Here is a 27,095-nt window from a genome sequence, read left to right as displayed (position 1 = left end):
ACCAGGCTTTTGTAGTGTTTTAAAAGTCGCAGCTCAGGCACGCCCAGGTGCAGAGGTGAGGTGCATTCCTGGCCATACGCCTCGCTCAAGCTAAGGCGCATGCACCTCAGGAAGGCGCTCGCCTTGGTGCCTAGGCGTGCACCTTAGGCCAAGCGCCAGGTGGCCCAGGCGAGTGTCTTATCAAGGTTTTCAAATTTTTGTATATTTTTATTTAATAGATAATTGGTAGCAGCTATAAAAAGTGTTTTTCTTTTATTTTTTTAAACCTATTGCATATCATATAGTAAAAATAATAAAAATAGAGGGGGAAAGTATCAAAAAAATTTCCTAAAACAAGAAAAAAAGAGGGAGACGAACCGTTTTCTTCGGAAGACTGGAAGCGGAAGGAACTCAAGGAGAACAACAATTGCATGGTTGAACTCCAAGAGGAACAACAGTGTACTATTGCCATATTCAATCGAAAATTGGTATTCTCTTCTTCTTCTTCTTCTTCTTCTAGAACTGTTTTGGATTGTGAAACAAGGGCTCCGCCCTAGTCTTCTTCTTCTTCGAGTTCGTTTCTGTTTTTCCACTTCTTCACTGTTTATTTACTTTTTTTTTCTTTTTTCTCTCTAGTTTGTGTAAAAAACGAGGGCTCTGCCCCTCCTCTTTCTTCCTTATTCATCATTTCATTGTTTTTTTTTTCATTGCTGTTTTAAATCGAAAGCAGGGGCTCCGCCCCTTCGTCTTCTTCACTGTTTATTTACTTTTTTTTTTCTTCTTTGCTCTCTAGTTTGCGCCAAAAATAGGGGCTCCACCCCTTCTTATTCACTGTGTTTGCACCAAAAAACAGGGGCTCCACCCCTTCTTTTGCACTATGTTTACACCAAAAATAAGGGCTCCGCCCCTCTTCCTCCTTTCTTATTGTTCATTGTTTTTTTTTCAATGATTCCATCACTGTTTTAAACTGGAAACGAAAACAGGGGCTCCGCTCCTTCATCTTCTTCACTGTGTTTGCACCAAAAATAGGGGCTACGCCCCTTCATCTTCTTCACTGTATTTGCAGTTTTGCACGAAAAATAGGGCACATTTTTGCAATCATTATAAACAAAAAATATGCCCTAATCTTTTGGAACTAAAATACTAAAATTCTGAATTTCTTTATTAGTAACATTGAATTTTCCGAAAAAGAATAAACAACAGACAGCCTTTTCATAGAACTTTTTATCAATATTATTCTTCAAAAGCAGCACAGTTGGAGTATTTGATTTCCTATTTCACAAAGCAATGTGGGCTTCACAAGAACTTGATTTTGCTTTTTTTTTTTTTTTCTTTCACAATTCCACGTCCACTTTATTTTTATTTCTTCCACAGTTGCTGTTTGCATTGAAAACAACCCCCTTCTTCCTCCCTGCTTTATTTCTTTGTTTTTAGTTTTTTTTTTTTTCTTTCCATTGGTTTCCTGATTCCATTAATTTTATCATTTTACACATTATTTATTTATTTCTTTTACTGATTTGTTTTAATTTTATCATTAGTGTTTTGTAGTTTCGTGCAAGAATATTTAATAAGAAATGGCTGATGTGAGTGCTAGTCAGGAAGAAAGCCAAGGAACTCAAGGAAATAGAAGGGTTCTAGCTTAGAAATATTGTCACTTGCAAGATCCCAAGAATACCAATGCAGTGGCATATAATTTTTGTGAAAAAATTACTAATGGGGGAATTTATAGAGCCAAGGAACACATCATTGGTGGTAGGAGGAATACAAAAGCTTGTACTAAATGTTCTAAAGATGTGAGAGAAGAGATCTTGGCTTATATGAACAAAAAAAATCTGTGAAAGAAAGCACGAGTGGGGAAGAAGAGGGCACTCGCATTTTAGATTTTGATGACTTAGAGAATATGATTGAAGATGAAGATGATTTGGGAGATGATGTTGGCATACTTGGAGTTAGTGGCCGAGGGAGATCTGGTAGTGTAAATGCAACTTCAAAGACTAGGCCTTTGGGGTCTATGACTAAGGAATCATGTTCTGAACCCAATAGGCCACCACCCATAAAATGATGAAGGGGCCTTATGGATAGATTTATTTCTACACCTAGCCCAAAACAAGTTGTGGAAATGAGAAGGGAGTAGAAGAGATTGAAGCAAACAACCATTAGTGATGCATATAACAAAGACGTAAGAGAACAAGTTTCTATGCGTGTTGTTAGATGGTTCTATCAAGCAGGTATTCTCTTAAATACCATTCGTTTAAAAAGTTTTGAGGCAATGTTGGAGGCAGTTGGACAATATGGGCTGGGATACAAACCCCCAATGAGATGTGAGTTTCTCTTTTGAAAAAAGAAGTAGAACACACAGACATTATTGCAGCACCACAAGGAGGCATGGGAAAAGTGGAGCTGTTCTTTAATGTCTGATGGGTGGATGGATAGAAAAAACAGGACCCTCATAAACTTTTTGGTCCATAGTCGTGCTCGGACCATGTTTATAGAAAGTATTGATGCTTCATGAGGTGAAAACAGCTGACAGGTTGTTTTTATTACTTGACAAGATGGTGGAGAAAATAGGGGCAAAGAATGTTCTTAAAGTGATTACAGACAATGCTTCAAACTATGTTTTAGCTGATATTTTTTTTTTTACTTTTATAATTTCTTTATTGTTATTTGTTCTTATTTTTTGTAGTCTTTAATTTTTCAATTTATACATGTTTGATTATTTTATTATGTTATTGCCTTTAGGGAAATTTTTGATGGAAAAACACCTGATTTTGGAAAATATTGGAAAGTTGCCAGTTATAAGTAAAACAATTGAAAGGGCTATTGAACTTATAGGATATATTTATAATCATCCGAGGTTGTTAAATTTAATGAGGAAGTACACAAACCAGAGAGAGTTACTTTGGCCAGCAAAGGCCCGCTTTGCCATTTCCTTTCTCACTTTGTAGAGCATTTATAAATAGAAGAACTTGAGAGATCTTTTTAATTCAAAGGATTGGAATGAAAGCAAGTGGGTGAAGGAAATAAAGGGTAAAAGGGTAGGGGAGATGGTGATGATGCCCACTTTTGGGAATAACGTCATCTTCACACTTAAGGTGTGTAGTCCACTTGTGTGGGTCTTGAGATTGGTGGACCATGGGAACAAGCCTTCAATGAGTTACATTTATGAAGCCATGGATAGGGCAAAGGAAGCCATTGCAAGTGCATTTGGTGGATATGACATTTTTGAAATCATTGATAAGAGGTGGGAGTGTCAACTCCTCCAACCATTGCACGCAACAAGCTTTTATTTAAATCTAGAGTTTTACTATGATGATGCTGAAAGGATTAATTTAGATGAAGAAATCATCACTGGGCTTTCTAAAGTAATTGAATTGTTTGAAAAGGAAAGAAACAAGTGTATTGATTCCGAGGCTTCAATTCATGCGTGAAACTTACTATAGGGATTCAAGATAAGCAGAAGTCTGAGTGACGGAGAAGTGACGCTCTACTTGGGGGCTTCTGTAATAGTTGCAACTACAGATGTAGGAACTGTAGAACTAGTTTTCAGAGAATGAACAATTGTACTTGAAGATTATTTTTCGTACCTAATTTAAGAAGAAATTTGATTTTTGTCTCAAAATTGTGTATCTTATTCAGTAGTCTGATTACTATTAAATGGAATAACAAATTCCTCACATACGGAGAACTTGAGAACGGTCTTTATGTTGTCCATCATTCTCTGGAAACAAACATTATCGAAACTATATCGAAAATAATCCCTAAGAAGATGACCCATAATATAGTGAATCCCACGTGCTTGTGGCATTACCGACTTGGCCATATTAATGTAGATCGTATTGCAAGATTGGTAAAGGATGATCCTTTGGATTTTTTAATTGTAGAAGATCTTTCAACTTGTGAACCTTGCCTTCAGGGTAACATGAAGTGGCCATTTACTAGTAAGCCTAGCACACTTGACTTTATTCATATTGATGTATGTAGTCTCCTAAATGTTAGGACACATAACCAGCATGTTTATTTTATAACCTTTATCGATGATCAATCACGGTATGATTACGTGTATCTAATGAGACATAAGTATGAATCTTTTGAAAAGTTCAAAGAATTAAGACAAGAAGTCGAGAAACAGTTAGGGACAGAATTTAAGACCCTTCGATCAGATCGAGGCGACAAGTACCTGATGAGAATAAAAATTATCATATTTTTATCCCTCAATATTCAGTCTTTTATACTTAATCAGTAACTAATTGGACTCACTATTTTTGTATTTCGATTTAAGGCATGAAAGAATGCGTTATGGAAAAAATAAGGCTAATCGGGTAATTTTACACAATTTCGGCACTGCGAGATAATTTGGGCATAACTCTCCCATCCGGACTCCGATTGAGAAGATTCAAAATACATTGGAAAGATAAGGAAAAACTCTACAATTTTCATGTTTTGAGTTTTGATAGATTCAGACTACGCCGAAGTCAAAATTAGGCCCGAAGAGAAGCCCAGTTTGTAGCTGAAACCTAGTTCGCAGAGGAGCCTTGCAGCGAACTAATTCGTTAAGGAAGCCCAATACGAATGCAAGAATAAGATACATCAAAGGGTCCTATCAGATTCAAATTTTTGTTGTATTTTTAGAAAGACAAAAGAGATTAGGGTTACCAGTTAAGAGATAGGAGTAGATTAGATCTAATCTAAGCATTATCTCCCAATGGAGAAAGAACTTAGAGGAGAAGGAGACATCTCCCTCCTAATTCTATATAAAGGGGGGCGAACTAGCACCCAGGGCTATCATCAAATCCTCTAAGAGAGCTTCAGCCTTCAAGAAGAGCAATAAACAACTAAGGAGGAAGAAGCAAATTTTGCCCCTAGTCATCTGGAAGCTGCGATTTCATCATGAAGTGTCTGTAAGGTTTTTATTTATAGTTAAAGGGTTAGGGAAGCTTTGATTCTATAAACATTGTGAGATCTAATTGATATTTATTTCAATTCATTGTTTATGGGTATTCATATGTTTTCTGCGATTAACTATGAGGATTATTTTTATTGATTAAGCAAGAATGGCCCCTTGCTCATTCAATGAAAGTAATCTATATGGCCGATTGAACCTCCAGTTTCGTGTATGATTGGTAGGTTCAATCATGGTGGCAACTAACAGAAATTGATTGTAAAAAAGTTTTCGATCTATGTTAGGAAAATGTATGATCTGGTTTAAACGGTCTGAGCTTGTGAGATCGCTGACCAGAATTGGGTCTCTCCCCTCTTAATGCTATCAATAAATTAAATCCTAAGAGCTTGTTTAGGACTATCTATTAATAAGAGAAGCAATCAAAGAGCTTGTTTTGGTTATCGAATAATACGAGTATAGGCTGGTTGTTAGAGCTTGTTAATGGTTATAACCAATTTATTCGTAAATATATGAATCTAAAGGGATAGGATATCCATCACATGGATGCCCAAAGATTGCGGAATAAGGGGGCGAATTTTAAATTTTTTTTTTCTCTCCCTTCAACTGGGAATCGAATTCCCTATTTAGAAAATCATATTTTCAAGGATCACTCTTGAACCATAAACTAAACCAGATCTGAACCAAAAGGAGTAGGGAGGGATTATACATGATACGGAGAAGTATCTCCCAATGGAGTAGGGAGGGATTATACCTGATACGGAGAAGTATCTCCCAATGGAGGTGTTCCTTGTATAGCGTGGGACCCAGACATTGATCTACACATTAGCCACATTGGTTCAGCCCAGCATTTGTTACAAGGCCTGGCCGAATACACTGTTATGGACAGTGCACCCCTTGAAAACCATCTCATGGTCTCTATGGGCCCAACACTTACCCTAAGTGGTCCTTGGGCCAAGCCACCTTGTAACACCTAGGGACTGTGGGCAGATGAAAGATTAGCCCATCAGATATTATCCTCAATGGTCTTACACTTAACCTCTCAGCCCATAATGATCATACATTGCCCGACAAGAGAGGACCTCTCCCTCAGCTGCAAAGAACATTGTTGCACTCTTTGCTTATATGTATCTTGGGAATTAAAACTTTTGCAAACCTTTTAGAAACCATAATATATTGACTTTTATATCTCATACAAAATATATTTTGCAAAATAAATCTCAACGATTGAAATCAGCTGCCGACAGTCTTGGTTTCCATTTGTGAGAGTGCATCCCCGATCATTACCTTTGTCTGACAAAGGGGCTGATCCTGTCACTATGATCACCTACTCAGATGAATTCTCAGACTGTCCCAACATACCTAGGTTTTGACCCCCGTTAAGGATCTCACTGAATGGTACATCAAAGACAGCCCAATCCGTCATCTAGTACAGTATCATAATCGAGTCTAGGGGTTGGGTGTAACTTTCTAGTTTTGCCCATCAATCTCTAAGGTCCAGGGCAATATTGGAAATTTGGTCCAGTTCAAAGATTCAATTAATCCTACACTGTATGTGCCTAGGGTCTCCCCTTAGCAACTGAGACAGGCCACCCCAACCGACTTGGTGGCACTACAGTGTCAGCATTGTCAGGATAGGTCTTCCCAAACCGACCCACTGGTTGTGAACATTCTAAACTAACATGAGTCTCATTAAGTGTCTAGTTTAAGGATATTATACAGAAACATTACAAGGGAACATGAATCAAATATGCACTTTTATTCATTTACAATAAACTCATAAAGTACATCATCTTGATTGAAGCTAAGGGCATACAAAACTGTCTAATACTTAGGTCCGATCAAATACTAGCTGGAGTCCCATACTTTCCACGTGTTTCTCAAACACTTTCAGTGGTAGTGGCTTCGTCAATGGGTCTGCTACATTTTCCGCTGACACTAACTTCTGAATCAGGATGTCCCCTCTACCAACAATCTCCCTTAGTACATGATACTCCTCTCGATGTGTTTCGACTTCGAGTGGGCTCATAGCTCCTTAGCCTGAGCAATGGCTCCATTGTTGTCACACAACAATGCGATGGGTGATGCGCTAGATGGAACTATTCCCAACTTGTGAATGAACTTCATCCACACAACTTCTTTGGCAGCCTCACTTGTGGCAATGTACTCGGCCTCGGTCATGGAGTCTATAGTGCACATGATCCTATCGTGAAAACATATCCAGATGTAGATTTTTTATCATCTGGATCCGACTAGAAATCGGCATCTGTATACCCTTGGATCTGTAGTGAACTACCATCGAATACTAGACAAAACTCTTTTGTCATTCGAAAGTACTTAAGTATGTTTTTCATAGCAGTCTAGTGCTCCTGCCCTACGTTGGCCTGAAATCTGTTTACTACACTCACCGCCTGAGCAATGTCAGGATGAGTGCATAGCATGTCATACATGATGCTCCCTATGGTAGAGGCATAGGGAACATCTTTCATGCCATCAATCTCCTTAGACGTCTTGGGAGACATCTTCTTGGAGAGAGTGACTCCGTGCCTGAAAGGAACATTTCCTTTCTTGAAGTTTTCCATGCTGTATCTTTTGACTATTTTGTCAATGTAGGCAGATTGGGATAATCCTATTATCCGTTTCGATCTATCTCTATAGAGTCGAAGACCCAGTATATAGGAGGCTTCTCCAAGATCTTTCATGGAGAATTGCTGTAAAAGCCATACTTTCACCGTAGTCAACAATACTACATCATTCCCAATGTAGATCTTCCTGTAGACACAGGGTTCATCCGGATTCTACTCGAAGTCAAACGATTTGACAACAGAGTCAAAACGGATGTTCCAACTTCTAGAAGTTTGCTTAAGTCCATAAATGGATCTATTAAGTTTATATAACATGTTTTCCTGACCCGCAGCAATGAAGCCTTGCGGCTGCTGCATATAGATATCTTCAGTAAGATCTCCATTCAGGAATGTAGTTTTGACATCCATCTGCCAAATCTCATAATCATGGTATGCTGCTACAGCTAGCAGGATCCTAATGGATTTAAGCATGGGCACAGGCGAAAAAGGTTTCCTCATAATCGATGCCATCTTTCTGAGTGTACCCTTTCACCACCAGACGAGCTTTGAAGGTCTCAATCCTACCATCGGGGCCCTTCTTCCTCTTGTAAATCCATTTGCAACCGATTGCTTTCACCCCGGAGGGTGGAACTACTAGAGTCCAGACTCCATTGGTCTCCATTGAATCCATCTCTGCTCTCATGGCCTCCACCCACTTCTGTGAATCTATGTCCAACATATCTTCTGCGTAAGTCACAAAATCGTCCTCACTAGTCAAGGTTTCCACCAGGTAACTATCCTAGTCATAACCATAACGGACTGGTGGCCTGGATACCCGAGTGGATCTTCTAGGTTGGTCACTACCTGGAACTTGTGGGACATCTCCCACTGCTCCTGAGCTCTCATCATCAAGAACCATTTCGACTACAGAATTGTGGGACATCGGTTTCCAAGAATTGTGCATTTCGACTATAGAACACTTTCTGCTCACTTGTGTCATAGAATAGGTAACCTACAGAGCCTTTTGGGTAGCCTATAAATAGGCAACGACTGGTTTTGGATTTCAACTTGTCTGCACTCGTTCTTTTAACGTGTGTTGGACAACCCCAAATCTTCAAGTGTCTGACACTTGGTTTCTTTCCGGTCCAAAGTTCATATGGAGTATTCAGAACCGATTTGGTTGGAACCCGATTCAGCACGTAAATCGTAGTCTCTAATGCGTAACCCCAAAACGATGTGGGTAACTCTGAGTGTATGAGAAGCGACCGGACCATATCCAATAAGGTCCTATTCCTCCTCTCTGAAACACCGTTAAGTTGTGGTGTAGCAGGAGGAGTTAACTGTGATACTATCCCATTGTCCTTTTAGTAATCCCTGAATTCATCAGAGAGATACTCGCCACTTTGATCTGATCAAAGAACCTTAATTCCTCTCTCTAACTGTTTCTCAACCTCTTGTCTAAACTCTTTGAACTTTTCAAAGGATTCAGACATGTGTCTCATTAGGTACACGTAACCATATCGTGAGAAATCATCTGTGAAGGTGATGAAATACGTATTGATTTTATGTCCTAATACTCAGGAGACCATATACATCAGTATGTATTAGGTCAAGTGTGCCTGTACATTTTTCAGGCTTACCGTTAAATGGCCATTTCGTCATCTTCCCTTGTAAGCAAGGCTCACAGGTGGGAAGATCTTCTATAGTTAGAAAATCCAAAGGACCATCCTTTACCAACCTTGTGATTTGGTGAACACCGGTGTAGCCAAGTTGGTAATGCCACAGACACGTGGGATTAACTGTATCACGGGCTCTCTTCTTGGGGATTTCAGTCGACGTAGTTTCGGTTATGTTAGTTTCTAGAGAATGATATAGAACATAGAGACAATTTTCTAGTTCTCCGTATGCGATGAATTTGTTATTTCTTTTAATAGTAATCGTATTACTAAAGAATACAGAATAACCATCTGCACACAGTTTTGACACAGAAATCAAAATTCTCCTTAAATTTTGTACATAATGACAATCTATTAGTGCAATAATTCATTCTCTAAAACGTAACTACACGGTTCCTATGGCCACGGTTGCAACAGTTGCAGTAGTCCCCAAGTAGAGTGTGACTTCTCCTTTACTCAGCCTTCTGTTTACCTTGAACCCTACAGTGAATTACACGCATGAGTTGAAGTCTCGGAGTCAAAACACCAGAACGCATAAGCTACAAATAAATTGGTTTCTATAACACAAGTTTCAAAATTACCTTTCTTGGATTCCAGGTAGGTAGGACAGTTCTTTTTCCAGTGGCCGTTCTTCTTGCAGAAGTGACAGGCATCCGATGCTTTGTATTTCTTCATTTTTTGGGTTTGGTAGCCTTCTTCTGAGGCTTTCTCTTTGCCTTCATTTTCTTGCCCGATTTGTTAGTTTCAACAAGCATGGCAATGAACTCATCTTTTTTAATCAATTCTTCGGCCCTCTGCAACATATTGCTGAGTTCCTGCAAGCTGACATTCAGCTTGTTCATGTTGTAGTTCATGATGAATGGATTAAAGGATGGAGGCAAAGAGTTGAGAATAGCATCGATCTGTGTTACCAGATCCAACCTGGATCCAAGAGCCTCCAGTTAGTTGATATAACCCATCATCTGGAGACAATGGTCGTGAACTTGTTGGTTCTTGGACATCTCCGTGATTATGAACTATTTCAAGACCTTCTGCCAAGTAGAACAATTATGCTCTTCATACATTGTCTTGAGACTATCCAATACGTCATTGGCAAGTTTGATCTGATCGAACTGCCTTTGAATTGGATTGTCCAAAGAGGCAATGATATAGTAGCGGGCAAGAGAGTTTTTCCCCTCCCATTCTTGGTATTCTTTTCTTCGGGCCTCGGAAGCCCTATCTCCCGGACGATTTGGGGCAGGATTCTTGGCTACCTTATCCAATTTTTCAGAGGTTAAGACCAACATAAGGTTCCTGTACCAATCGGCATAGTTTGGGCCCTTAAGCTTGTTGTCGTCAAGAAGCTTTGCAAAAAATCCGTTTGCCATTTTCTGATAAAAGAGCAAACATTAGTCCACAGCCTAATCTGATTCATGTTCATTACATAGATATCGATTTTAATCTACGTTCCATTTCCATTTATTCATCTATGAGATTTCCCTCATTTCTCAGTGACGGAGACTACGGGTTATCTCTAGAAATGTGAGAAATCACATAGGGTGCGTGGAGCCAACTATTTCAGCTGCATAACCTCACCACCTTTCTATGAAGGATCAAATCCACTCATCATATGAGTTTTCCCTTTGGCCTCTGTCAGACAAGATTCAGAGCCGTTTTCAGGTAAACCTTTCTATCCAATGAATGCTTACCCATCATATTCGTGAACGCCAAGGTACCGTGAGAGAGTTCCCATTTTCTGGTGAAGCCCCTCCCACATCGGTCTATGACGCCCCTATCATCTTATGAAAAACTCAAACAAGCCCAACAACAAATGGATAGCCCATTTTCTGGTGCTTTTCCTCATTACTAAAGGATTCATCCTCATGCTAATGATGGAAGCCTTCAGAGAATTCATCATATGAATTTCCCTATCACATGCACTCATATTAGTTGGAAAAAACAGTTAATTACGCCCTAGTTTGATTTAGGTCAAACCAAAGTGGCTCCCACTAACTTTCATAAAGTCAGATTTCGGTGGGCCTTAAATCGGTTAGGGTTTTGCACATAACTTCTTGATGAGGTGTGGGACCCAGCACTGAGGGAGGTCATCCAATGACCAAAAGGGACACAATGGCAATGATGTGCATTCAGCCATAGTGTACGCAAGAGCCACTGTCGAATGAGCATGGGCCAAGCACTTATGGCCCATGTCCAACGGCCATTGTCTCCGGATGATGGGATATATCAATGAACTGGAGGCTCTTGGATTCGGGCTGGATCTGGTAACACAGATCGATGCTATTCTTAACTCTCTGCCTCCATCCTTTAATCTATTCATCATGAACTACAATATGAACAAGCTAAATGTCAGCTTGCAGGAACTCAGCGATATGTTGCAGAGGGCCGAAGAATTGATTAAAAAGAATGAGCCCATTGCCATGATTGTTGAAACTAGCAAATCGGGCAAGAAAAGGAAGGCAAAGAGAGCCCCAGAAGAAGGCTGCCAAACCCAAGAAGTAGAAGAAAGACAAAGCATCGGATGCCTATCACTTTTGCAAGAAGACCAGCCACTGGAAAATTATCTATCCTACCTACCTGGAATCCCTAAGAAGAGAGCCCGTGATACAGTTAATCCCATGTGTCTGTGGCATTACCGACTTGGCCACATCGGTGTTGACCGAATCACAAGGTTGGTAAATGATGGTCATTTAACGGTAAGCCTGAAAGATGTACAGGCACACTTGACCTAATACATACTGATGTATGTGGTCCCATGAGTGTTAGGACACGAACATAGATGATTTCTCACGATATGGTTACATGTATCTAATGAGACACAAGTTTGAATCCTTTGAAAAGTTCAAAGAGTTTAGACAAGAGGTCGAGAAACAGTTAGGGAGAGAATTAAGGCACTTCGATCAGATCGAGGTGGCGAGTATCTTTCTGACGAATTCATGGACTACTTAAAGGACAACGGGATAGTATCACAATTAGCTCCTCCTGCTACACCACAACTTAACAGTGTTTCAGAGAGGAGGAATAGGACCTTATTGGATATGGTCCGGTCGCTTCTCATACACTCAGAATTATCCACATCCTTTTGGGGTTACGCATTAGAGACTGCGATTTACGTGCTGAATCGGGTTCCAACCAAATCGGTTCCGAATACTCCATATGAACTTTGGACCGGAATGAAACCAAGTGTCAGACACTTGAAGATTTGGGGTTGTCCAACACACGTTAAAAGAACGAGTGCAGACAAGTTGGAATCCAATACTAGCTGTTGCCTATTTGTAGGCTACCCAAAAGGCTCTATAGGTTACCTATTCAATGACCCAAGTTAGCAGAAAGTGTTTTGTAGCCGAAATGCATAATTCTTGGAGACCGATTACATCCTAGACACCCATCGTTAAGAAAATTGTTCTTGATGATGAGAGCTCAGGAGCAGTGGGAGATGTCCCACAAGTTCCAAGTAGTTACCAACCTAGAAGATCCACTCGGGTATCCAGGCCATCAATCCGTTATGGTTATGACTAGGATAGTTATCTGGTGGAAACCTTGACTAGTGAGGAGGATCCCGTGACTTACGCGGAAGCTATGTTGGACATAGATTCCCAGAAGTGGGTGGAGGCCCTGAGAGCAGAGATGGACTCAATGGAGACCAATGAATTCCGTTGCAAACGGATTTACAAGAGGAAGAAGGGCCCCGATGGTAGGATTGAGACCTTCAAAGCTCGTCTGGTGGCGAAAGGGTACACTCAGAAAGAGGGCATCGATTATGAGGAAACCTTTTTGCCTGTGGCCATGCTTAAATCCATTAGGATCCTGCTTGTTGTAGCAGCATACCATGATTATGAGATTTGACAGATGGATGTTAAAACTGCATTCCTAAATGGAGATCTTACTGAAGATATCTATATGCAGCAGCCGCAAGGCTTCATTGCTGCGGGTCAGGAAAACATGGTATGTAAACTTAATAGATCCATTTATGGACTTAAGCAAGTTTCTAGAAGTTGGAGCATCTATTTTGACTCTACTGTCAAATCATTTGACTTCGAGTAGAATCCGGATGAACCCTGTGTCTACAGGAAGTTCAGTGGAGATAATGTTACATTCTTGGTTTTGTATGTAGATGACATTCTACTCATTGGGAATGATGTAGGAATGTTGACTACGGTGAAAGTATGGCTTTCATAGCAATTCTCCATGAAAGATCTTGGACAAGTCTCCTATATACTAGGTCTTCAACTGTATAAAGATAGATCGAAGCAGATAATAGGATTATCCCAATCTGCCTACATTGACAAAATAGTCAAAAGATACAGCATGGAGAACTCCAAGAAGGGAATGTTCCTTTCAGGCATGGAGTCACTCTCTCCAAGAAGATGTCTCCCAAGACTTCTGAGGAGATTGATGGAATGAAAGACGTTCCCTATGCCTCTGCCGTAGGGAGCATCATGTATGCTATGCTGTGCACTCGTCCTGACATTGCTCAGGCAGTGAGTGTAGTAAGCAGATTTCATGCCAATCCAGGGCAGAAGCACTGGACTGCTATGAAAAACATACTTAAGTACCTTCGGAGAACAAAAGAATTTTGTCTAGTATTCGATAGTAGTTCACTACAGATCCAAGGGTATACATATGCCGATTTCTAGTCGGATCTAGATGATTGAAAGTCTACATCTGGATATGTTTTCACAATAGGATCGTGTGTTGTTTGCTGGAAAAGCAGCAAACAGGGGTCCACTACAGACTCCATGACCGAGGCCGAGTACATTGCCACAAGTGAGGCTGCCAAAGAAGTTGTGTGGATGAAGAAGTTCGTTCACGAGTTGGGAGTAGTTCCGTCCAGCACATCACCCATCCCATTGTTGTGTGACAACAATGGAGCCATTGCTCAGGCTAAGGAGCTATGAGCCCACTCGAAGTCGAAGCACATCGAGAGGAGTATCATGTACTAAGGGAGATTATTGGTAGAGGGGACATCCTGATTCAGAAGGTAGTGTCAGCGGAAAATGTAGCAGACCCATTGACGAAGCCACTACCATAGAAAGTGTTTGAGAAACACATGGAAAGTATGGGACTCAGGTAGTATCTGATCGGACCTAAGTGTTAGACAGTTTTGTATGCCCTTAGCTTCAATCAAGATGATGTACTTTATGAGTTTATTGTAAATTAATAAAAGTGCATATTTGATTCATGTTCCCTTGGTATGTTTTTGTATAATACCCTTAAACTGGACACTTAATGAGACTCGTGTTAGTTTAGAATCTTCACAGCCAGTGGGACGGTCTAGGGAGACCTATCCTAACAAGGCTGACACAGTGGTGCCACCAAGTCGGTTAGGGTGGCTTGTCTCAGCTGCCAGGGTGAGATCCTAGGCACATACAGTGTAGGATTAATTGAATCTTTGAACTGGACCAGATTTCCAATATTGCCCTGGACCTTGGAGATTGATGGGCAAAACTGGAAAGTTACACCCGACCCCTAGACTCGATTATGATACTGCAATAGGTGTTGGATTGGGCTGTCTTTGATGTACCATTCAGTCTCCATGAACGAACTGTTCTCTTGAGTTTCTTGAGTTTCTTGGTGATATCTTGGATGTCGGAGTGAGTGATGCTAGAGCTGGTTTGCCCCCCTCTTTATATAGCCCAAGGAGATGGCTGTTTTCCAACTCCTTTCTAGGAGATCCTCTTATCTTTAGGGAGTCTTGATCTTCTTTGAACTAATCCTATCCTATCTCTTATCTAATGATCTAATCTCAATCTTTTTATCTCTCTAGGATTACATTCAAGACTTTAGATCTGATACGACTCTCTCTTTGGAGATTACATTCGAGATTTGGACTCTTGACTCTTGAATTCGAGTTGGGCTGCTTTAAAACTTGGGCTGCTTCAAGGTATTTCTGCGAGTTGGGCTTAAGTTGTGAAAAGGGCCTGGCTATGAACTTGCTCCGACTTTGGGCTCGTTTCGTACTCAATGCGGGCTGAATCTGTCAAAACCCAAAACATAAAAGTTGTGGGCCTTCATTTCATATTTCTAATGCATCTTGAATTGTCCAATTCGGAGTCCGGAATTGAGAGTTATGCCCATAATACTGACTGTCATGGAAACTATGCAAAATCACCCGATTTGACCTATTTTCTTCCAATTGCCTTTTTTATTGCCCTGAATTGAAATACAAGAGTAATGAGTCCATTTAAGTGCTAAATAAATGTAAAAGAGTGAATATTAGGGGATAAAAATAGGGTTCTTTTTGGTCTCACCAAGAAACTCCCTATATACTGTGTCTTCGACTTTATAGAGATAGATCGAAGCGGATAATTGGATTATCCCAGGCTGCTTACATTGACAAGATTGTCAAAAGATACAGCATGGAGAACTCCAAGAAAGGAAATGTTCCTTTCAGGCACGGAGTCACTCTCTCCAAGAAGATGTCTCCCAAGACTTCTGAGGAGATTGAGGGCATGAAAGACGTTCCCTATGCCTCAGCCGTGGGGAGCATCATGTATGCCGTACTGTGCACTCACCCTGATATTGCTCTGGCGGTGGGTGTGACAAAAATGGAGCGATCGCCCAAGCTAAAGAGCCTTGAGCCCACTCGAAGTCAAAGCACATCGAGAGGAAGTACCACATTCTACGGGAGATCGTTGGTAGAGGGGACATCCTAATTCAGAAGGTAGCATCAGCGGATAATGTGGCAGACCCATTGACTAAGCCACTGACACAGAAGGTGTTTGAGAAACACGTGGAAAGTGTGGGACTCTGGCTTGTACCAGATTGGACCTAAGTGCAAGTGGGAGCTATTAGACAGTTTCGTATGTCCTTTGCTTCAATTTGATTTGATGTACTTTTGATATTTAGTGTAAATAAATAAAGTGCATATTTGATTCATGTTGTTTGGTATAATTCTATGTAAGACCCTAAAAGTAGATACTTATTGAGACTCGTGTTGGTTTTAAATGTTCACAGCCATTGGATAAGTCTTGGGAGATTTATCCTGCCAAGGTTGATACTGGTGTGCCACCAAGTTATGGGATGGCCTATCTCGGCCATCAGGGTAAGACCCAAGGCACATGCAGTATGGGATTACCCGAATCCTTGAACCGGACCAGATTTCCAATATTGCCTTGGACCTTGGAGACAAATGGGCAAAACAGGAAAGTTACACCTGACCCCTAGACTCGATTATGATACTTCACTAGGTGTCGGATCAGACTGTCTTTGATATGCCAATCAGTGAGATCCTTAGCAGGGTTCAAAACCTGGGCATGTTGGGGCAATCTGAGAATTCATCTGAGTGGGTGATCATAGTGACTGGATCAGCCCCTTTGTCGGACAAAGATAATGATCGAGAATGCACTCTCTATGATGGAAACCAAACTTCCGGCAGTTGATTTCAATTATTGAAATTTTGTTTTGCAAAATTTGTATATGATATATATATATATATATATATATATATTATATACGGTTTTGAAATGTTTGCAAATGGTTTTAATTCCCAGGATCCATGTGAGTAGAGAGTGCAACACTGTTCCTTACAGCCGAGGGAGAGGTCCTCTCTTGTCGGGCAGTGCTTGATCATTATAGGCTGAGAGGTTAAATCTAAGGCCATTTAGGATAGTACTTGATGGGCTAATCTTCCACCTTCCCACAGTCTCTGGGTTTTTATAAGATGGCTTGGCCAGGGACCACTTAATGTAAGTGTTGGGCCCATAGGATCCATATGATGGGCTTAAGGGGTTCACTGGGCTTCTTAGTGATTTCGGCTAGGCCTTGTAATAAAGGCTGGGCCAAACCCATGTGGCTGGTGTGTAGATCAATGCTTGGGTCCCACGCCATACAAAGAAGCCCAACTGGGCAGCAGATTGGAAACTAGTTAAGCACGGAACACTTAATGGGCCAAAAGCCCATTTCGAACTGGGCTGATATGATCATCCACTTATGGGGTGGATCTGAGATTAAAGTTAGCAAAAAGGATTGGGCCTTTAACCTTATCCATTCTGGGAGAACAAATTCAAATCAGATTTGAATCTGGTAACCTCTTGATAAGATCAGGAGTAAGCTAACTTAATCTGCAGATAGGATTAAGATCATCCCCTATCCAAATATTGATTTGGATTGGGATAACTCCTCCTTAGGAGGTTTCTTAATCAAAAAGAAAAGAGGAGGAACCCTAAAAGAACAAGATCAAAAAATTTGAACATAGGGTTTGTGTATAAAAAATCATCATGCGAATTGAGATTGGATCTCATACACACTCCAGAGAGAAGAGAAGCAATTTCAGCCATTTTCTTCTCAGGAGTCCTCCTCCAGTCGCCACCATTTTTTTGACAAGATTCGATATTTGAAGGAAAGAAATAAAGAAATCAGTTTTGATATCAGTTTTGCAGAAAGAACTGAAAAGATTTGGTGCTCAGAGTTTCCAGAGGATTCTTGCGAATGATTCAGTGTGTAGGATGCACTCATCTGGTTTTGTTCGACATACAGCTGTGTCATCTTCAGCAGGAGCGGATCTTGGTGTCCTCTTTGGGCGTGAACACCAACTTTGGGAGATACTGCTTCTCTGGATTAGGTATAATTCCTCCCTTGTCTTTGGTTTAGATCTGGTACGATTATGGTTCAAGTAGGATAATTGAATATTGCATTCTAAATTTAGGGAATACGATTCGTAGTTGGAAGAAAGTAGGAAATTTTTTGAAATTTGCCCACCCATTCCACAACCTTTATGGCGTCCATACGATGGATCCTACCATTCTTTCAATATGTATATTCTTAAACATTTCAAGAAACTTACCGAATTCCCTTTTCAATTTGTGTTGCTTCAGCCTATTCGGAAATGGTACTTGCGGCTATTGGTTTCTCACCTTCTTTGGTTCAGATTGCTCTTCCTCATTCTTTTCGGTTTTAAGGGTTGCATCTACCTTGTTTTCAACCCTTGCTTTCTTCTCCACTTCTGGCAGCTCCTTACCACTTCTCAAAGTGATAGTCTGCACTTGCTCCCTTGGGTTCACTTCAGTATTGCTAGGTAGAGTGCTTGGTACTCTTGCTGAAATCATTTGTGCCAACTGCCCGATTTGATTCTCCACGTTCTTTATTGACGCTTTTTGGTAGCTATAAATATAACCCTAGCAAGTGCACTAGTTATCAAGTAGCATAAAAATATCGTTCCCACGAGGTTTTAACAAAATAAGTATTAGAACTACAGCCTTCCCTAATTATTTGGACAATCGAATTTCAGATTTGAGAATAAGAACTAATGAAAAAATAGAAATAGGAAAACAAGAGCAGAAGTAACAATGCTGAAGTATGTAACGATTAGTTGAATTCGCTAGGGCTTTCGGTCCACCTAACCATTACAATGAATATTAATGGATGAGATTATTCAAGATAATTTGTCATTCCCATAAGCTGAAGCCTTTCCAATTTTATTTAATATTCTCTCTCGAGATTTACTAAATCTACTTCTATCAGGTAACCCCTCGATCTCTTGACTAGAGTTCTCAAGATAGAAGCGCATTAAGTCCAAGGAAAAACTATTACATTCAAATGAATCATGTATATATACCCCTATATACCATTCAATTCACACCATGAATTATGTGGTCAGATATGTGAATTCCTCTCTCGATTCATTCACATACGCCTGATCAATTCAGAGATGGTCACTCCTAATAGCATTAAGCAAGATAATTCATAGACTATATGGAAATCACAATCTTGAATAAATCAGAATAAAAATATATTCATTGCTATGATTAGGCTTTCCACAACCCCAACTACAAATAAATTAGTTCATACTAGCAGAAAGAAAATAAACAAGAGGAAAGAAAGAACTCATGGTTTCACCCTTGGAGTTGAGATCTCCTTTTCTCCTTGCCGCCACCTTCTTCTTGCAGAATTCTTGCTTGATAGCTGGATTGCTCCTCTGCTTCTTGATGCCTCTCTAGTTCGCCCCTTACCCCTTTATATAGCTTAAGGGGAGGGGGTGGTCTCCTACTCTTTCTTGAAGTTAATCTCTCAAAAATAGAAAGTCCTAGTCTAATCCTACTCTTATCTCTTTATATAATGAACTCAATCTCTTTATCTTTATGGGATTACATCATAAATTTAGATCTGATAAGAATTTTCTCAGTTTCTTGTTCTTGGTTTCGTATTAGACCTCCTCTGCGAATTGAGCTGCTGCCAGGCTTTTCAGCAAGTTGGGCTTAAGTTGTGGATTGGGCCTTCCTATGAATTTTCCTCAAATTCGGGCCCGGATTTGACTTCGATGTACAATGAATCTGCCAAAGCCCAAAACATGAAAGTTGTGGCTTTTTCTCTTATCTATCCAATGGGTCTTGAATCAGCCTAATCAGAATTCGGATACGTGAGTTAGGCCCATATTACCGAACGGTTCCAAAACTGTGAAAAATCATCCAATTTGCCTTTCTTTGCTCTTGATGCCTTCTTTCATGCCCTGAACCGAAATACAAGAAATATGAGTCCAATTAAGTACTAATTAAGTATGCAAGACAGAATATTTGGGGATAAAAATGAGATAAATTCTACTCTCATCACTTTTTAGTTCTGAAATCTTATTTCAGCACTAGCTATGAACTTGGTTATTAGCTCCTCTAGGTTAGATTTCTTCTATGGCTGATTGAAGTTTTGGGGGAAAGGTTTCAGCATATTCTGATTTGGCCATGACTGGTTCGGGTGGCCCCTCCATCCGGGGTTAAAGGCATGAGGGTACTGATTTCCTTGCTGCCTTGGAAAGTTGCCAACAAAGTCTACCTGCTCGGGGGACTGCATAAACTGATTGCCAACTTGACATTCAATGCTGATATGACCTCCCCCACACCAATCACAAGTCATGGACTGAACATGCATGACTTCCATCTGCATCTCATCTATCTTTTTGCTAAGTGCACCTATTTGCGCAGATATAGTGGTTTAGGTGTCCACATTGTGAAGGCCTTGCTGTCGCCTAACTTGTGCTCTCTCGGAGTGCCATTGATAGTTGTTTGCAGCCATCTCTTCTATGAGTGCATGGGCAACTTCAGGGGTCTTGTTGTTGATGGAACCCCCGGCTGCCGCATCCATAATGGTCTTGTTGGCTTCGATCAATCCATTATAGAAGGTTTGTACTTGCAGCCATATGGGAAGTCCATGATGAGGGACCTTCCTTAACAGCTCCTTTTAATGCTCCCATGACTCATACAATGATTCTCCATCTTGTTGAAAGAAAGTGGTGATGTCATTCCTCATCTTTGTTGTCTTGGATGGAGGAAAATATTTGGAGAGGAATCGGCTAGCTATTTCATCCCATGTTGCTATAGATCCAGCCGGCAAAGAATTCAGCCAAGTCTATTGGACAGTTTTTGTATGCCCTTAGCTTCAATCAGTTTTGATGTACTTTTGATATTTAATGTAAATAAATGAAGTACATGTTTGATTCATGTTGTATGGTATACTTCTATGTGTAAGACCCTAAAACTTGACACTTAATGAGACTTGTGTTGGTTTTAAATGTTCACAGCCGTTGGATAAGTCTGGGGAGATTTATCTTGCCAAGGCTGACATTGGTGTGCTGCCAACTGTTGGGGAGGCTTGTCTCAGCCGCCAAGGTGAGACCCAAGGCACATGTAGTGTAGGATTACTTGAACCCTTGAACTGAACCAGATTTCTAGTATTGCCCTAGACCTTGGAGATTGATGGGAAAAACTGAAAAGTTACACCTGACCCCTAGACTCGATTATGGTACTGCACTAGGTGTCGGATTGGTTTGTCTTTGATATGCCAATCAGTGAGATCCTTAGCGGAGGTCAAAACCTGGGTATGTTGGGATAGTTTGAGAATTCATCTGAGTGGGTGATCATAGTGACGGGATCAGCCCCTTTGTTGGACAAAGGTAATGATCGGGGATGCACTTTCCTGATGGAAACCAAACTGCCGGCAGTTGATTTCAATCATTGGAATTTTGTTTTGCAAAATTTATATATATGATATATATTTAAGTATGGTTTCAAAATATTTGCAAATGGTTTTAATTCCCGGGATCCATGTGAGTAGAGAGTGCAACGCTGTTCCTTGCAGCTGAGGGAGAGGTCCTCTCTTGTCGGGCAGTGCTTGATCATTATGGGATGAGAGGTTAAGTGTAAGGCCATTTGGGATAACACCTGATGGGCTAATCTTGCACCTGCCACAGTCCCTGTGTTTTTATAAGATGGCTTGGCCCAGGGACCACTTAGTGTAAGTGTTGGGGCCCATAGGGTCCATATGATGGGCTCAGGGGGTTCACTGGGCTCTCTAGTGAATTCGATCAGGCCATGTAATAGAGGTTGGGCCGAACCCATGTGGTTGTTGTGTAGATTAATGCTCGGGTCCCACGCCATACAAAGCTGCCCAACTGGGCAGTAGTTTGGAAAACTTTTGAGCACTTGATACTTATTGGGCCTAAAGCCCATTTCGAACTGGGCTGATTTGATCAGTCGTTAACAAGGGGTGGATCTGAGATTAGGATGAGCCCAAAAGCTTATATAATCTGCAGATAGGATTAAGAAGAGTCCTAATCCAAATACAGATTTGGATAAGGGCAACTCCTGATATGATCAGGAGATCTTTTCTTAATCATTAAGCAACTGGAGGAAACCCTATTCGAATTACAAGAATTCAAAACCTAGGGGATTTACATAGAACACACCTTGCAGTTTTGTGAGATAGGATCTCAAAAACCCTAGAGAAGAAAAAATAGCTCACCATCTTCTTCTCTAGCTCCCTCTATTGCAGCCACCACTATCTATTGCAATTCGTTTTCTCTGTTAGAGAAAGATCAAGAAAAGTTCTTGATATCAGTCTTTGTTGAAAGGCTGATTTTGTTTTGGTGCTCGTTGTCATCCAAAGGATTCTTGTGAAAGATTAAGTGTGTAGGATGAACTCTGCTGATTCTGTTCCACAGTTGCTGTGTCATCTTTAGTAGGAGCAGATCTTGGTGTCTTCTTTGGGCGTGAACACCAACTTTGGGAGATATTATTTCTCTAGATCAGGTATAATTACTCCCTTCTCTTTTACACTGACATAGCCACCCATTCCGCAACCTTTTTGGCATCCACACAATGGATTCTACCATCCCTTTCAGTCTTGGCTTTGTCTTTCAATGAAAATGGGAACAACCTGAGCCTAACAACATCATCACTCACCCCATTATGCTTGAAAGTATCACAACTTTCCAAGAAGTTGGCTATGTCAGTGTTTAGTTCTTCATGAGCCATGCTACAAAACTGAACTGTGTTTTGTGTCATCTGAATTATGGCTGGTTTGATTTCAAAATTATTAGCAGCTATGGCTGGTCTGACAATGCTTGAAGCAGCTCCGATAAGGGCTGGTTTGGCATAGTTCATTAGAGTTCTTGGTTTGGCCATCTCTTCAAGTTCAGCTCTCACTTGCCTAGAAGTTCGATTGTGGCTGCAGAGGTTTCTTTCAATCTCGAGATCGTAGGTGATGCCATCCGGGTCACTCCTGCATGTCATAAACTGTACAAGTCAAAGCCATAAAGAGGCTAATGAACACCAATCAAAAAGGTAATCTATCAAACAAAAAACTGCACACTACCAAAACAAGAACAACAACCAATGACAAAGACAATTAGCACTAAGAAAGAAAATTACTTGTATCAGAAATGAAGGTTAATGTACACATATTTGAACCATAATATACAGAACAATCAGATTAACAGTGGCTAGTGGTTCCTAATATTTTTGTACTAAGTCCTCGGCAATGGCACCAAAAACTTGATGCATATTTGTTACACTAGCAAGTGCACTAGCCGCTCAAGTAATAAAGTGATCAATAGAGTATCGTTCCCACAAGGACCTATACATCAACTACTAGTATTACATCTGCCATCTATTATCCTGATAAACTGAATTGTTAACCTAACAAAAACTTTATTCCTAACTAACAACTATCTCTATGAATTTGGATCAAACACCTTTCAGGCATTCAAGAAAACAAGCTGAATGTGAGAAAAACATAGTTGGTTCAGCAATCAGTTCTCAAGATCATTTGATTGGATTGGGATTCAGCCTTGGTTTGGTGAAACCCTAATGACATGAACAACCTCTCTCGAGTGCATGCTCATTCTATCCATAAGTGATGATTCTTATATCTCTATCAAGAATCTAATCCTCATGCTACATTAAGCTCAAGAATTCAAAGGGCATCATTTTAGATTTGAATGATCACCAACCAAATTATACAAGTTATCTCTTATCTTGTATTCAATTTGGTTCTTGATTAGCAGATCTGAATATCTAAACTCTTTCTGAAGCAATATAGACATTCCAAGAATTAAGAACAGTTCAGCCAAAATGATATCATATTGTCTAAATTCTTCATCAAGCAATTCGAACAGTCCAGCATTCAAGATTAATTTGGCTAAGCTATTCTAACATTCAAACCCTAATCAAGAAACATCAAAGATGAATCCAACAATTGAATAACCCTAGAGAACTAATTACAGATCTGAAATATCATGAAACATGATTCAATTACAGCAAGAAAGAGGAATTAATGGAGAAAACAGCATGAAACCCTAGCTGAGTTTGGTTACCACTTGCGCAGAATCAAAGAAGAAGACAACCAAGATTGATCTTTAATCTCCTTGAATGGCTTCTTATCCAATTTTGACTTCAGCCTCTTCTCTTCTCTTGAATCTTCTTGAATCTTCTCCTCTCTTCTCTCTTGCATGCCTCTCTTCTCAAATCTCCTAAAAAGAATTTGAACCCCTCTTCCCTCTTTCTCTTTTCCTTTTACAGTTTTCTCTTCAGCCCCTCTCTCTCTTCTAGAAAGTTTGTTGCCTTTAGGAGCTCCTTGGGCTGCACTTTGGGCCTCCTCCTTGCTGGGGCGAATGACCTTCCTTGGAGAGCTTCGGCTGGCTCTCTCTTTGGGTTCCCCCATAGAGTGCTGCATGGGCTTCATGGGCCGAATTGCCCTCCTTTGGCTTCTTGGCTGGGCCTTTCTTCTAGCTAGGCTAAATTGCTTCCACTTTAGCCCCTTTCTCATGGTTCTATGCTCTCTTTCCCCTAAGCTGGTCTACCTTCTTAATTTCCTAAAATTAAACTAATTTGGGGTAAGAAATTATGCAAATCAGCATAAAAACCATGCATAGAACATCATAAATTATGTGTAACTTGCGCACACATCACCACTCAGCACACATGTGCTTTTCTTTTGCATCATTTTGGCTAACCTGGTGCTTGCTTTCCACAGGCATTATGTTGAGCATCCCAATGAGTAACCTCTTTGTTGGCATGAGGAAGAGGAAGAAGAGAAAGATGTCCCAGGATGACTCTTCCCAAGCTCCTTCAACCAAGTCGGCTGCTCCTGCTCAACCCGAGGACCCTCTAGTCATTAACTTGGTTGAGGAGGACCAAGAGAAGGGTCAATCTCCTCACTGACATGAGTCAGTCCTGCCATCCGAGCCTCTGACCATTCATCCCAGAGTCTGTTCCTCCAAAGAGGCCCCTGAGTTGGTCCAAAGCATCATGAATGGAAAAATTAACCTCATAAAAAGCAAGGAGGAGACCTTTCCTAAAGATAAGTTTTCCAAGCTGCCTCATGTTCAAGTGGGTGCTAGGGAAGTGGGCTACATCATGATGGTATGCTCTTGAACTCATTACCTGGTTTCTATTCATTTTGTCTTTCATACTTGGTAAAATTTTTCTCTTTTCTATAGGCAAACTCCATGATCCACACCCTCATGCAACAACTTGATCAGCATATTGCAAGGACGAGGGCTACCGAGGCAAAGGCTGAACGGATTGAGGCTACAGTCACGGAGTGCCAGGTCAAGATGTTGAGGACAGTCGATTCTATCCGAAAGTTGTAGGCCAAAGTGTTGGCAAAGGAGGGGATCAAACAACTAGAGAAGGAGACCAAGGAGTTAAAGGTTGCTTCTATCGAACGTGAGATCACTCTTTTTCAAGGCATTAAGGATGTCGGGGTTGTTGCTATCAAAGCTTACCAAGCCTCATTGGAGTACCAATAAGTTAAAGGAGGAGTTTGGTATTGATGCCTTTAGGAAGGGTTTCAAGCTCTGATGTTGGGTGACCAAGTGTAAATTCCCCGAGCTCGACCTTGGAGTTATCACCTCTACCGGGTCACCACCAAGATGGACTTGGAAGCTGACCAAGAGCCAAACTCTGATGAGAAGGGTGACGAGGAGCTCGACAAGAGAGCAATGGAGAGAGACTTGGACACTGCAGTCGACGAGGCTGTAGAGGCCGATAAGGTTGCTGCAACAGACGATACTGTGGCGATTGAGCCGAACAGGGACCCTGGGAACTTCAAAGGTGGAGACGAGGATTCCCGTGAAGATTAACTTTCTGCCTCTTTTCTTTGGACACCTTGTGAATACAGTGTAAACCGAGCCTCTGAGCTTGGTTCAGTAGGATTTAGCTTCTCTCAATCTCTCTCTCTCTCTCTCTCTTTTGATGAATGTAAGAATCATCATTTTTGAATGAAACACTCTTTTATCACTTAGTGTACAATAATTTACTATTTGAAAAATTTTCCAAGTATGGGTTGCCCCAAGGTGTCGAGCTAACGAACTAGGCACAGTAAGGAATAACCCAAAGTTACTATAAGCTGAGGTGGAGAGACATTGTAGGGTATGTGGCCGACCTGTCTGTGCACCGATGAAGCATGAGTTGCATTTGCTTGTGTTGCCCATATGCTAGGGAAGCGACTGAGTCTTATTTGTGTTTAGTGTCAAGGTCATTATTAGCTCAGCACCGTGGCCCTTAGGTTTTAGGAATGACTCATAGTCCACTCTCCATTATGTCATTTATCCGGCGTGCGGCCTAACTAGTTTGCCTAAGTGAGTGGTCATCTGAACTTGAAAAACTTTGGCGGATGCTTGGCTCCTGAGCTCACAGGTAGTACCTATTAGACAGTGTATGCCCTTAGCTCCAATCAGATTGATGTACTTGATGACATTTATTGTAAATGAATAAAAGTACATAGTTGATTCATGTGTTTTGGTATGTTTTTGTGTAATACCATTAAACTGGACACCTATGAAACTCGTGTTAGTTTAGAATCTTCATAACCGTTGCATAGATCTGGGGAGATTTATCCTACCAAGGATGACACTGATGTGCCATGAAGTTGGTTGGGGGGGTTGTCTCAGCTGCCAGGGTGAGACTTGAGGTTCATGCAATGTGGGTTTTCTTGAAACTCTGAACGGACCAAAATTCCAGTATTGCCCTAGATCTCAGAGACAGATGGGCAATACTGAAATGTTACACCTGATCCCTACACTCGATTATGGTACTGCACTAGGTGTCGGATTGGGCTGTCTTTGATATGCCAATCAGTGAGATCCTTAGAGGGGGTCAAAACCTAGTTATGTTGGGACAATCTAAGAATTCATCTGAGTGGGTGATCATAGTGATAGGACCAGCCCCTTTGTTTGATGGAAATCTAAACTGCCGGTAGTTGATTTCAAACATTGAAATTTGTTTTTTGCTAAATATATTTATATGTACAGATATGCATATATATATTATGGTTTCAAAATGTTTGCAAAAAGTTTTAATTCCTGGGATCCATGTAAGTAGAGAGTGCGGCACTGTTCCTTGTAGCCAAGGGAGAGGTCCTCTCTTGTCAGGCAATGTTTGATCATTATGGGTTGAGAGGTTAAGTGTAAGACCATTGAGGGTAATACCTGATGGGTTAATCTTGCATCTACCTATAGTCCTTGGGTTTTCATAAGGTGGTTGGACCCAAGGACCATTTAGTGTAAATGTTGGGCCCATTAAGAGCCCATGGTGATGGACTCAAGGGTTCACTGTCTCCTATAGTGAATTCGGCCAATCCTTGTAATGAAGGCTAGGTTGAACCCATGTGGCTGATGTGTAGATCGATGTAAGGGTCCCACGACATACAAAGATAGCCAACTGGGTAGCAGGTTAAAGTTGTAAGTGAGCACATAGGCTTAAGGGGCCTAAA

General features: G+C 40.8%; 1 long non-coding RNA gene and 1 other non-coding gene across 2 annotated transcripts; both read left to right on the top strand.

Moving 5' to 3' along the window:
* Positions 1–182: 182 nt before the first annotated feature.
* Positions 183–25,643, top strand: LOC148846193 (uncharacterized). Its single transcript, XR_016102483.1, has 3 exons — positions 183–467; positions 24,354–24,742; positions 24,820–25,643. It is a non-coding gene; the product is annotated as an uncharacterized LOC148846193 (long non-coding RNA).
* Positions 20,248–20,354, top strand: LOC148846194 (small nucleolar RNA R71). The gene has a single exon (XR_016102656.1). It is a non-coding gene; the product is annotated as a small nucleolar RNA R71 (small nucleolar RNA).
* Positions 25,644–27,095: the final 1,452 nt, after the last annotated feature.

This window comes from Nelumbo lutea, chromosome 7, assembly GCF_056320005.1.
Source record: "Nelumbo lutea isolate HS-2025 chromosome 7, American lotus-T2T, whole genome shotgun sequence".
Taxonomy (NCBI): domain Eukaryota; kingdom Viridiplantae; phylum Streptophyta; class Magnoliopsida; order Proteales; family Nelumbonaceae; genus Nelumbo; species Nelumbo lutea.
This window is presented reverse-complemented; position numbering and strand designations above follow the sequence as displayed.